General features: G+C 42.1%; 1 protein-coding gene across 3 annotated transcripts in view; it reads left to right on the forward strand.

The window, feature by feature from the left end:
* The first annotated feature begins 4,070 nt into the window (after nucleotides 1–4,070).
* BTBD7 (BTB domain containing 7) overlaps nucleotides 4,071–13,018 on the forward strand; it is a 57,101-nt gene continuing 48,153 nt past the window's right edge. The window contains exon 1 of one of the 3 annotated variants that reach the window (XM_040557542.1): nucleotides 4,071–4,184. The gene's annotated coding sequence lies outside the window, so the exon portion shown is untranslated. Of the gene's footprint in view, nucleotides 4,185–7,757; nucleotides 7,880–13,018 lie in introns of those variants that run through there. The other 2 variants (XM_040557544.1, XM_040557543.1) reach the window with 2 other exon arrangements.

The raw sequence follows: 13,018 nt of genomic DNA on the forward strand, positions 1-13,018 counted from the left end.
TTTAGCTTTGATTTACTGCCCTAAGTGCCATAAAATTGAAACTGAAATATATGCACTGTGAAAAGTCAGGATATATTGGACTTTAAGGACTCGATGTGTAATGCTAGGAAGTCACACTTCAGATGGCTGTGAATATAAAGGTGTTGCTTACAGGAAGACAGAATTGTATTCACTAAGTAATGCAGCAAACAGTATTTCTGTATTGGGCACTCAGGTCTAACTTCTGCAACATGTGGTGTGACCCAGGTCTCACTGAAAATTACACACATCCAGATGTCTCAGTGGTTTGCAGGAGGCTCTCTGTACCTTGCGTGACCATAACTTCCAGTTCATTTGTAAATTCTCTAGAGCATGTACTGTAATCTGAGTTTGGCCTACCATCCAGCAACGTGGGACCCCAGGTTTGGTTAGGGCCTCCACATAACACAGCAACACAAATACCTCATTAATAATGATAATCAGTACACACACACATTTGGAATGAAAAGAGAATGGAACATCCAAAAGTCTGAGAAATGAACTGTGGACAAAAAATGAATCAATATAAGTGAACTTTTTTTTTTCCCCAACTGTGTTTCATCTTCAATATACTTGGATTAATATCCAGAAAGTATTTCAAAGTTTGAGCTTCCCAGTGCAAATGAAGGGTAAATGAACCGCAATAGACTTTTGGGTTGGTTTTATTTTTAATAAGTGGTGACACATAATCAATTTTTCCTACTAGCACTCTTGATTTTGGAGATAAAATGAAATGTACAGAGATTATCATCAGTAAGTATTTCACAGAAGTCTCTGCAAAAAAATGAATAAAGCACTACATCATTCTGTACGAGCAGAGATACTGAGAACTGATGCATGGCTCAGACAGTATCTAAGTCTGGGCTTTGTTTAAAGAGAAGATGTCCTTTTACAATATTTAAGGCGTGTGAGATTTTGCTCATTAGGAGATCAATTATATTCAATCAATCAATCTGAACATATCTAAATCACACTGAAAATTGAAGATCAATTTATATCTGAGAGCGCTGTGTGAAAATTATAATTATGTGATCAAGGAGGTGACGTGTGCGCAATATGCACATGCTCTGGGGGTGTTTGTCAGATGGTGTGAAACTCTTACCTCCCATCTCAGAAAACACATTTACCTGCACATGAACCCAATTAGCTTCCATTTCCCACTCCCCCGCAGCAAGGTTTGTATCTCAGTGTTTTACAGCCTGTCTCCTGCACCAAGATCTGATGTGTCAGAGGGAGCTGGTCAGCTTACTCTTGGCTGGCTTCATAATTGCCTACCACGTGAGACCACACAGTCCTCAGAGACAACAAGACTGCACTGCAGGCAAGGGGTGACTGCTGTGCTTTAAAACGTCTGAAGCAAAATCACACGGTGGCCTTCCTCACTTCCAGCCTGACAGATGTCTCCCCAAGTTGTCAACCAACACACCATTTGTCTCCGAGACATAAGCGAGAAGGTTTAGTTTAGCTACCAGAAGGGTGATTATTGCCGAACAAGATCTTGGCACTTCAAGCTAACCAGCCATTTTGATTGCACTCTGCTTTATGATATTAGAATATTAAAAAATGCTAACAAAGCAAACATTCAGCGTGCAAGACTTCTTTTCCCTCACTTCCTCACATTTTTACTACTTGTAAGATTATGAGCCAGGCTTGCTAGAGGAAGAATGGATTTTTTATCTATCAGCAGAACTTTGGCAACAAATCTATAACTAGTTCACATCACCTGGAAACCAAGCTGGCATGCTATTTCCCCTCAGTCCAAAAGCTCTGTGACCTGCATCTTACTTAACTTCAACTAATTCTTACTTCTATGCTGATCTCAGTGAAGCACTGAAAATTGTAACAAAGATATTATAAATTGTGGATGATATACAGAAGCATGTGTCGTCTAATATGGCTGATATTTAAGTACCTTGGCTGTGACCATTTCTCTTAACAGGTATATTTAAGTTAGCAATTTCACAAGCACTAAAGCTATTTGCAGTTTAGTTTCCTATAGGTGTCTGTGTCTTGGTTGACTTTGATGGCTAAAACAAATGAAGCCTTTTCAATACTTGCGGCATTTATAAGGACCTGAATGAGAAACAGACCAATGAGTACAAAAAATTTAGTGCAGGGCTAATAGACCTAAAACCATATGTGCACAGACAAGCAGTATGACCACGAGCCACATGTCTATAGAAGAACAGTGCAAAATCAAACTAAGCTAAACACTAATTTAAGTGAAATTCAATGCATGTGGTACATAGTAGTAAGGACTGGGAAAGTGGGTTAGGGCAGGCTCAAGAAGAGTCAGAAATAGAAGATGAGAAGGCTCTAGCAGACAACAGTTGAAGAGACTGAGCCATGCCTGCTAGTCAGTTTGATTAGCTCTCCGGACAACGACAGCAGCTCACACAGACATAATATTTACAGAATACAGTCTCCTTTGAACAGATACAAGCGTAACCTTGAGAATGTGAACTTATCAAATTGAGATTATAAAAACTCCCTTATCTCCCTCTGGTACTGTGAGGATATGGAAGTCAAAAGCTTTGATTCTCTCAGATACTACAATATTGAAGACCATATAAATAACTGAGATGGTTAAACAACCAAGGAGAACAATATACGGGTCATCGGCCCAACTGTTTCTCCACCACTTTTTAGGCTGAAACCAGTTAAAGAACAGTCTGCAGCATGGCTGAATGTATCAGAAATTGTTTTTTTCTTAGCTTCTTGGTAAGTTGCTCAGCAGTCTGGAATGTTATGCCAAGTGGTAGTTAGGGAGGTCTGCAGCATTTAGGAAACCTAATTACAGAGATGGTTGGAGGACAGGGTGATGCCAAGTGGGAGGAAGGTTTTCCTCCAGAAATGGAGTGTCAGCAGAGCCAGGAGGGCACATAATTGGTCAGAGTTTGCCCTTATCAACCAAGAACGATCACGGATGTGGCTTTCAGCCTGCTGAGTATTTTCTGTCATGAGAATTAATCAGATTTTTGGCCTGTGCATGAAGCTGTTCTCTCAGACCTTCTCATATATAGATGTACGGTGCTTGGTGCTTTTAGAGAGCACAGGTGATTTGGATTACTTAAATAGTTTATTGTTCTAATAAATCTTTGAGACTTATTTTGGTCACTTTCTCTGATTTAGAAAACTGTGATTTTACAGGCATAGTGGCTGATTTATTTATTTATTTATTTATTTAATCCTGAATACACATCTTTCTACATGCACCTTTCTTCGAAGAAAACATAACAGGAGTGGTACCAGCAATAGTGGAAAATACTACAAAACGTTTTACTACTGACACCTACTTTCACCCAGATATGTGAAATATTAATTAACAATGTGAAGAGGTAATGGAAAGTGGGGAGGTGGTGAGGGTTTATTTCCAGGTGAACACAGTACATTTTATTTGGAAAAGTAAAGCTGGAATCTGATTGTTGCCTGCCTGTAACAAGCTCAAAGGGGGTTGGAAAAACAAGGAGCTAAGCTTATTCTTGCTATAAGCAGCTTAAGGAAGTCTCGAGGACAAAGAACGTGTGCTGATAAACCACCTCCATAGCAGACACTTGTGTACCTGGTACAACGAATGAATGCGCCCCGTCACGCAACACAAGCGACATTTGCAGGCTCATGAGGGGACGACCTGTCGGGGGCGACTCCCCAGCACTGCCTCCCCATCCCGTGCCGAGCCCGTGCTGCCCACCCTCCATTTTGCTGACTGGAGAACGAGCCCCCCCAAGCCTGAGCTGACTGGAACCCGCGACACCTCCCAGAAAAACGCCTTCTGGGGGGCTTCCGTGAGCTTCTACCCCCCTGGATGTGACCTCCCCACCGGCAACGGGTGCCACGAGGCATCACGGCTCTCCCATACCCCGGCCGTGACAGTGACGGCAGGGACTGCCACCCCTCCGCCCGACCCCGCCGCCCGCCGCCATGACGGGCACCCCTCAGGCGCTGCCCGCCCCCTCCCCGCCTCTCCTCCCCCCTCCCCTCCCCGCGCACCACGTGGCCGGGGCTCCGCATCGTCGCCGCGCATGCGCCGTGCCCGCTGCCCCTGCCCGGCCCAGGCTGGGGCTCCGGCGCAAAATGGCGGCGGCCGGAGCGGGGCCGGGAGGGAGCGGGCGGCGCTGAGCAGGCGGCATGGCGGCGGGCCTGGCGGCGGCGGGCGGCTGCCGGAGGTGAGGCGCCGCGGGGAGCCGGGGCGGGACGGGAGGGGGCAGGCTGAGTGCGGTGCGCGGTGGGAAAGGGGGGGGGGGGGGCGACACCGCCGACGCCCCCGCGGCGGAGCTCCGGGGACCGGGTGCCGGCGGTGCCCTGGGGCGGGCGGCGGGGGGCGCCCCGCGGGGCCTCGGGAGCGGGGCTGCCCGCGGCTGGCCCCGGCCCGCGGGCTCCGGCCGGCACGTCCCTGCCCCCGCCGGCTTCGCCCCGGGCACCTCGCAGCGAGCCCGTGCCCGGTGCTGGCCCCCGGAGCCGGCCGCAGCTCGGGGGGTGCGGGGTCCGTGGCTCGCCCCTGGCCCGGCGGGTGTCACCGCCTCGTTCCTGGGGAAACTTGGAGGGGTCTGTAGGGGGTGTGCGTGTGGTGCCTCTGGAATGTTCTTGCTGCCCCTGGGACGGTGTTCGGGCGGTTTCGTGGCTCTGCTCGCTCGCCCCTGCCTCCTCCTTTGGGGCCATGGGGTGAAAGATGGCACATAAGTAAAGCGCTAACATAAAACACACCAATAAGGTAATAAAATGCTTGTTGAGCGTGATGTGTGCACTTGCTTTATTTGTGTGAGAACTTAGCCTAGAGGACACAGCATCGCTTGAGGTTTTGCTCCAAACCAGAGTAACGTAATACACAAATCTAAAGCGTTTGGCAGATACGCCACGAGATGCGGTCACCTCAGGTTTTACCACATATTGTGTGCTCTGTTTTCATTTAGAACGGAGAAAATAAAAATAGTAACTTGGATATAAAACTTGTAGTGCTCATAACTTTTCTGAGGCAGAGAAGCCTGATGACCTAAAGCTTTACTGTTTTTGTCTGAAAGATATTAGGGAAGAGGATTATTCTTCTGAGATTCTCCTCTTGTTTCAAACGTAAACCTTGGACCACTTTCTCCCTTGCTCTGCATTAGTATGCTTCTTTGTGCAAGGAAGGGAATTCCTTTTCAGATCCAGTGCCTTTATGTTACTTTCTATTTGAACCTTATGATTAAGAAAGCAATATAAATCTTCTCCGTTCTCCCCTCCGCCCCTTGTTGACTAAGAGTCCAGTGCCAACATAACGAAATTAATTTTGTAGGGATTTATTTTTGAGTATGCGGAACAAGTGTCTTTTATTTAGCAGTGTACTGAGTCTGTGCACTGCATGATTTACAAGGCAAGGTCAGAGTGTGTGTTCTGTAGAATTCTTGGGTGAAGATATAATGTGTGGTGAAGCTATGGCTTGTGATGTTCTTTCCATTCATAGAGTTGTTTAATTCTTATTCCTCTCGGTTGATGGACAACAGTGTAACTAATCCATTTAAGAACTTGCTACTTTGCTGCACCAAATAATGTTGCATGAACATCAGCTCATGCTTATATGTAAATGTCTGGTGATGGTCTTAGTGAACAAGGCTTGTGTGTTCAGTCGTGACGTTAAGCTGCCGATTGCTGTCTGTCTTTATTCAGATTAGTGAGACTTGTATAGCTGAACCGCATACAGGTAATCTCAGAAATAGAGGTAAATATTTCACACAATGTACAGCCAGTGTTTGTTTCTATTCATTGGATTTGGGGGGGGCGTGGGTGGTGTTGAAGGTACTGAATCCTTTGTGTTTTGAAGCATTGTTTTTACTTGCTTTCAAACTTTAGCCAGTATATAAATGGGTTCGACTCTCTAATCTAGTTTTGTATGTTTAAACATAGAAGGAGCACCGACACGAGTCATCTTGGATTATTTTTTGTGGCATTATCATAATTGCTGGCTTCTTAAAATCCTTGTCTCCTAATAATGTGAGTTTTCTTCATATTTCCAGATTCCCTTGCTGAGTCATAGATACGGTAGTGTTGTAATGCTTATAGCTGGCATTGACTGATTTGCAGAGAGTCATACATGAAAGAACAGAATTATTTTTATAAGCGCTCCTGGAAGACTTGCATGGACTTGTCATTGTGATTTTTCTTCTGTTTTTTTTTGAGCTTCTCAGACAAGCTCAAAACTTTGTATTGTGAAGGCATGTTGCTCATTCTTAAACTACAGTATAAAATGCTGTCTTTGCAGCCAGCTGTTTGAATGTAATTCAGTGGGGCTGTCAGAGCTTGATGAATAGACTAACAAAATAGTGAGTCTTTGTTTTGAAAGAGGCTTTTCAAGTTGCTGCATACACGATGTCAGGTTTACACCTGTCACTGATGGTAATTAACCTAGAGGCTTGGACAACATCTTCCTCTGTCCTGCTTTGCAGGCTGCTTTGGTGCTGTGGTAACTTGTGGTCCTGCATAAGACTGTAGGAGGACATGTAACACTAGCCCTAGCCCTGCTGCCACACTAGTCTGGTCTCGATATGCCGGACTGTATGCCAGGAAAGGTGGCCGTCTTCTGATGCCTTGGCCCCGCAGTGATGGCTGAGGTGGTTCTGGCTGCCCTCCAGAGTCAAAAAGTTAGATGCATCAAAACATCCTACAGACACCCCGCATGGACTCCATGTAGTTCACATTAATCCAGTAAAAGGTGTATAAAGATAAAACGAGAAGTTCTTCTTAAGAAGAAATAAAAGTGCCCTTAATACTGTTACTAAGAATCTGACTGCTCTTGTGGCAAATCTTGATGAAAAGCTTCTAGTTTCGGTCTTTTTTTTTTCTTGTATTTCTGAACACATTTACATGAATTTTAGTATCTGTTACAAGATCAATGGTTTGTACCACCTTCTGAAATAACAGGTCTGGAAAACCAGATATACAAACTTTTTTAGTGCATGTGGTGGAGAGTGGGAATCCTAGCTCAGATCTGAGTGTTAGATGAGCTTCCCGTGAGTCGTATAATTACCGTATCTCAGTTTCATTACCTAGGCTCTTTCAAGAATGAGGCTTGTCAGTGTATCTTCAAATCTTTGGGCAGAATTTACTATGGATTTTTAGAATATTATTTCCTTTGTTGGCTTACCTATATGCCTGAGCTATTATATGAAGGGACTGTAGATGCAAGGTTTGATGCTGGTCTTGCTTTTTGTGCCTATCCAGTCTGTCCTGCATGTCTCCCAAGCAGGATGCCAGTTGTAATGATGCCTTCAGCGTAATGAATGGCTGCTAGGAGGAGACCTGAAATCTTTGTGTGCTTTATGTAGAGAATGATAGAACTTTGTGTTGGGGAAAATCGAAATGGGCAAGAGGAAAAAACGGGTAGGAAGGAGTTGAATAGCAGTGTTGGTGCATACCATGCTTCTTTTGTGCCTTGCTGCCTGAAATTCCATACAGCTTTAGCGTCTTGTTTTCATCGTAATATTATTTGCTGTCTTTTTTTTTTTTTTTGGTTTTGTTTGCAGTGTTGGTGCAAGGAGGTCACTGGAGCTAAGGGGATCTGAATTCTCTCATTTATCTGCCCTAGGGACTTGGGTGGGACACCTTTTTTGCTTTATCAGGATGTTTGTGAGCTTCTGGACAGGTGTTTATAGGCAGAATTAGCTCAAAAGCTTGTTGTCCACAGCTGCTTTTTCCTGCTTCCCACGGAGTCTCCTCAGCTGTGTTGGTAAAGTTGTTTATATTGCTTCATTCTAACCATTGCAAGAAAGTGATCTGTCTGAAAAATAAACCACTGAAACACAAAAAGACTTCAGAGAAGGTCTCAGATCTGGGTCATTGCATTATTATGGAAAGCTTGCTTGCTGGCACGGAATAGGGGCAAGGCCAGGTAGGTGAAAGGGATCTGGGGGTGGGACTGTGCTGCCTACAGTGTGTTGAAGTACATATGTAACTATACACTTAGTTAAATTTAAATCTGGTTTGATTACTCCATTGAGTGCAAGTGTTGCGTGAAGTTATATCAAACTACTGGTTGTGGACTTTAACAACTTACAGAACTTGTGGGACTTCCGGCGACTTCAGCTTGTTGGGGATTTTCTGAGGTTTCTCTGTGGGTTTAAGTTATTTCTGTAAATGGAAAATAGGAATTACCATGCTTTACCATAGCGTTAAAAACCCCAAAATCTTTTAACAGCAGTCAAAACTGATTAAGAAGAAACAATTCTCAGTAAGGCATGTGTGGAGGGGGAAGTGGAGTGGGTAACGTTTGAGGGTAACACCTTCCTAAATTGGTTTCTACGTCTGCAGGTCTTGCTTTATCTTTCAAACGTGACATTCTAACGCTAGCTGTTCTGTCTGATTGTTTTGTAAGTCCTGTTAGATCTTTGTGCTCAAATCTTGTCTGAATTCTCACCGTGTGTTCTTTGTGATACTGGAACTTTGCTGTTCCAGTCAAGTTGTTCCTGTATTTGAAAGATTGATTTTTTTTCCCGCTGTTCTTTACTTTTCTTACCTATCATAGGCTGTTGCCAGTCCACTGTAATATAAAGGGTAGAATGTAATTATTCTTTTTAAATCTCTGTTCAAGAATCTTTTCCTAGTGCTGCCATTAGTGCCACTCCCGATCTTCTTAAAGAACCTTTCTATTTCTGCTGACCTCTTTGATATGGGATTATTTCGGTGTACTAACTTGGGGCTTTTAAGATAGATATCCTCTTCCTGCCGCTCTGCATCACTTGAAATCTTCAGTGTTTTCCACAGGGAAGTGCTAGATCAAGCTAGTTAATGGCACGTGAGATCTCTCTGGTTTGGAAGCCTTGTCCAAGATCTGTTAAAACTGTTACAGGATGATTGTAAAGCCATTTTACACTTCTGTTGATAGGAACAATGGATAAACTCAAAGGATTTGCTTGAAACAGCAATATAATAAGTAACTGTTGCTTATCTTTTAGTTATGCATTTTATTTTGTGACACTGTACTTGCAGAAGCTCTGTGATCAGTGGAGCTGCAAAATGTATGTGTACCGGTGTTGTCTTTTTGGTGGTGCTTGTTGGTTTTCTCACATCTATTTTTAGAATTTAGTTTGGATCAAAGAAGACAACTTTCTCTCTGTCCAGTGCTGAGTCTTGAGTCAAAGTCTGGAATACAGAAAGCAAGAATCCTAATGTCTTATATGAAAGCATACCCTAATGAAGTTACGCCTATTTATATGCAAACAAAAGGTTTTTTTGAGTGACTGGGTAGACCACTTTGCATTAGTCTGAAAATGGAATGCTGCTTTGCTTATCATCTGCTACCCAAAGCATCAGTGATGCACTGAAGTATGTAAAACACTACAGTGATGGGTAGGTTATTCTAATTGCTTTTAAAATAATTGGTATAAATGACCGAAGTTCCTTTTCATACCTTTTTCCTGACCCCAGAATTGGAAATGCTGCTTGAGAGCTGAAGAAAAAGCCCTTTAAAATAACAAATCTAATCAGAAACTAATGAGGTGATATTTTCTGGGCTTGTGCTGCCTTTTTCCTTATACTTTTTTTTGATTCTCTCCTACTTTATTTTGTTCTCATGATGACTCTTGATGTGGAGAAGGGAAAAAAGTTATCCCTTGATTGCTGGAAATGAGGAACTGGGTTTGCCGTGTATTTCATGATCCTTGACTTTCTGCTGCTGTGATTATAGCGCTCATCTGTGTAGATTCTGTAGTGTTTAGCGGCGGGCTGCGCTGAAGTCCTTTGTACAACTGGAGGCATTTAGGGGATTTATCGCATCTTCCCAGAGGCCTGTTTTCTAAATGCACATGGAAGGCTAACTACTTCTAAAGCTGTTCATTCGTTTTAACTGAATGTCCATAGCATTTCCCTTGGAGAAGAGAGGGGTATAGACATATACATAGTGAAATTTTCTATTTTCTTGTATTTAAAAAAAAAAAGCCTAATCAAGTATGGGAATGCATTAAAGGCTGATGCATAACACCTCGGTCTATCCTGTAATGGGCATCTCAACTTCAGTGGTCTGAAGAGGAGAAATGCAGTAAGTGTAAAACCTCTAGAACGTGGCCGGAGGTGATCATCAAGTTAATAAGCTCATCGATTTCTTTAAAGTCATTCTAGTAATGAATGCGACTGAGAGAAATACAACTGAAGTGCTTATGCTTGCATTTTAAGTCGAAGATACTTTTGTCAGTTTGTAATGAGGTACTTGTAGGATGTTTTTGAGATGGGTTGTTTATTGTACTTCAGACACTAGCATGGCAGAAAATTGCTAAGTTGACAAAATGCACACTCAAGACAGGAAGTTTTTGTTATTCAGCGTAGTGATGGCCTTGATGCTGAAGAAGGAAGAATCTCTAAGCCATGTCAGTACTCCTCACGTCCTGTGAGGCTACCCTTCTTAGTGGTGAACTGGATACAAGTTAGCACCGTAGTGTCTACAAAGGAATGTATAGAATGTAAGAGGATGAGGAGTTGCTGGTCAGTGTCATTGTAAGTCTGTCCCCAGTGCTCCCCCCCAGCCCCAGTGTAGGAGGTATCTTTCTTTGTAATTTATTTTCATGAATGATTTGGGGATTTAACTTACCTAAGTATTGGTTAAGAGTGTGTTTATTGCCTCAGATTATCAAATTCCAAACTTGGCCAACTATTTTTTTTAGTCAGTCACATTAAAGAGAACAATTCTCACTCTTTTTAAAAAACAAATATGATTTGGATCAGAAAGTACATACTGTTTCTTACTTGATCTTTAAAATCTCTGTAGGTTTTAGTCCTCTGTTAAACACTGCTGGAAATACGCATTTGGACTTGAAATACCCAAATATCTTTTTAGCATTGTAAGGCTGTCATACAATATAAGATTATCCCCTCTGTAATAGTGCTTTGTAGTTCTAGACATAAAATTGAAGACTTGGTGACTCTTAGTAAAGTGATTCATGTAGTTCTGCACTGAATGAAAGCGCCTGTTTCTTTAAGTAATTGAATTTAAACAAGTTCTTTGCTGTAACCTGGACTCTTACTATTTTAAGTTGTTTTTTGGGGCTTAAACTACAAGACTTCTGAGAATAACAATGCTAAGAAATACAGTCCTAAAGGATCTGCCCATGCTACTTGGGGCTTTTCCATTTTAAGGAAAATACAGTTGGTTTTGCCTTGTTGCATGTTTCTCAAGGCCCTTTAGTTTCCCTGAGAATATATAAAATAATTCAGTTATGTAGTTACTCATTTTATTATTGGCTCAAAATTTGCCAGTTTGGTGTAACTGGCTTATGCTGATCTAGGTATTTCCCCTTGGTCCCCTTGGAAATGGAACCTTAGGATCTATTTCCCTTTCTCTTTTCCCTTCTTCCCTTCATTCTGATCTTTAGCTACCAGCTTATTTTTTCTGGAGAACTAATTTAGAAAATGGTACCTTAGTGTCTAGGTCTTACCTTCATCAAGGCTGAACTGTGTTAAGCCCTTGGTGGTTCTCAACAGTCTCGAGTGCTTATTTAAGCATCTTGTGAATTTGAGTTTCATCCTTGTTTTAAATTTGGAAGGAAACAGAACTTGCTTTTTTCCGTATGCATGATTAACTTCTTTCATTCAGATTAAAATTAACCTTTTATTTTTGTTAGGTTTGAAACTGATCTGGGTAAAATCAGTTCACTGAATGTGAATGTGCAAGGGGGAAGTGGACAGTTGGTGGTGGTCATCTGGGTAGAGAGGGAAGTTAGAGTGCTTTTTTCTGGCCATATTGACTTTTTTTCATATACTGATGAAATCCTCAAATATTGGAAGAATGGAAGGAGGTTTGGTAAATGTAGCATGCACTGGCAAAGGCTCCTCTTTCTGTATTTCTCTCTTCGAATGTGAAGGAAAGTTGTGGGTGGGGGTAGATGAGCAAACTTTGATATGAGATTAAGAATAACAGGTTGTTTTAATGAAATACCTCCTCTACTCTACGAGGTACAACTTAAAAGTTACAATCTAAAAGTTTTGCTTTCATTCTAAAACTTTTCTTTGATTTCTTAGGAAAATGTTTTCAGATGTTCTTGGTCAGCTGAAAAGTTTTTAAAGCCTTGTGAAAGGAGAGAGAAGAGTTAAGGCTTATCAGCAGTCTGCTCAAAGGGCAGATTTGCTTTAGCAAATAGTTAAACAGAAAACACCCAGCAAGGTCTCAATACTGCTGTCTTGATGTCTGTATATATGAGGTATGTGTGGATATTGCTAAACTTATTAAATGTGTAAATGATTGGTGGATCCATTTTTAGGAACTTACATCAACGTGTGTGCCGCTCCTTTGACTCTTCTGTAAAACCTGCACGTTCATGTTACAGGACAAAAAAATGAATGCTTTAGAAATGCAGAGAGCTCGTAGGAAATCTGGAAGACATAACTTCCTCTTCTTGCCAAGGGGAAAATGTAAACAAAGATCCGGCTTAATTGCAGGCTAACTACTAGACTGGTTTTCTGACTAAGCCTTTCCTTTAATTGATTGCTTTTATCGTAGAGAAAGTATTTGCTGTTCCATTTGAAATAGATTTCTGTATTTTGGGGGAAAAACACATCAAATTTTGTGGGCATTTAGTTCTGGCTTTGGTGGCTGTCATGGAATCCTAAGTGTAGGTACTGAAAGGGTTGGTGTAAATTCTGAGGAATTTGGTAGTTTGTGGAAGTCTATGAAATTTGCTTGAGGAGAGGCACTGTAATACTACTGTCTTGTTACTGTGCATGCTCTTAAAATGTCTGTCTACGAACAGCTGAAATCTTTGAAGTGTGTTGCATAGGAAGATTTCTTGGCATCAGATGTTACGATATAAATGTTAGCTGTTGAAGCCAGCATGGCTTTTAAAACTTTTCTCTCTCAGAAAACCCCAACCAAAGGAGAAATCTTTTAAATAAGGATTTAAAATCTTATGTACAGCAATAACTGATCGGGAAAACGTGTAAGATCACCACGTAAGTGGTGTTTTTATACTTCAAAATTAAAATTAATTAAAAAAAATATATTGGGGGGGGGTATCCTGTGGGTTTGACCTGGAATATCAGACTT

This window comes from Cygnus olor, chromosome 5 (assembly GCF_009769625.2).
Source record: "Cygnus olor isolate bCygOlo1 chromosome 5, bCygOlo1.pri.v2, whole genome shotgun sequence".
Classification (NCBI taxonomy): domain Eukaryota; kingdom Metazoa; phylum Chordata; class Aves; order Anseriformes; family Anatidae; genus Cygnus; species Cygnus olor.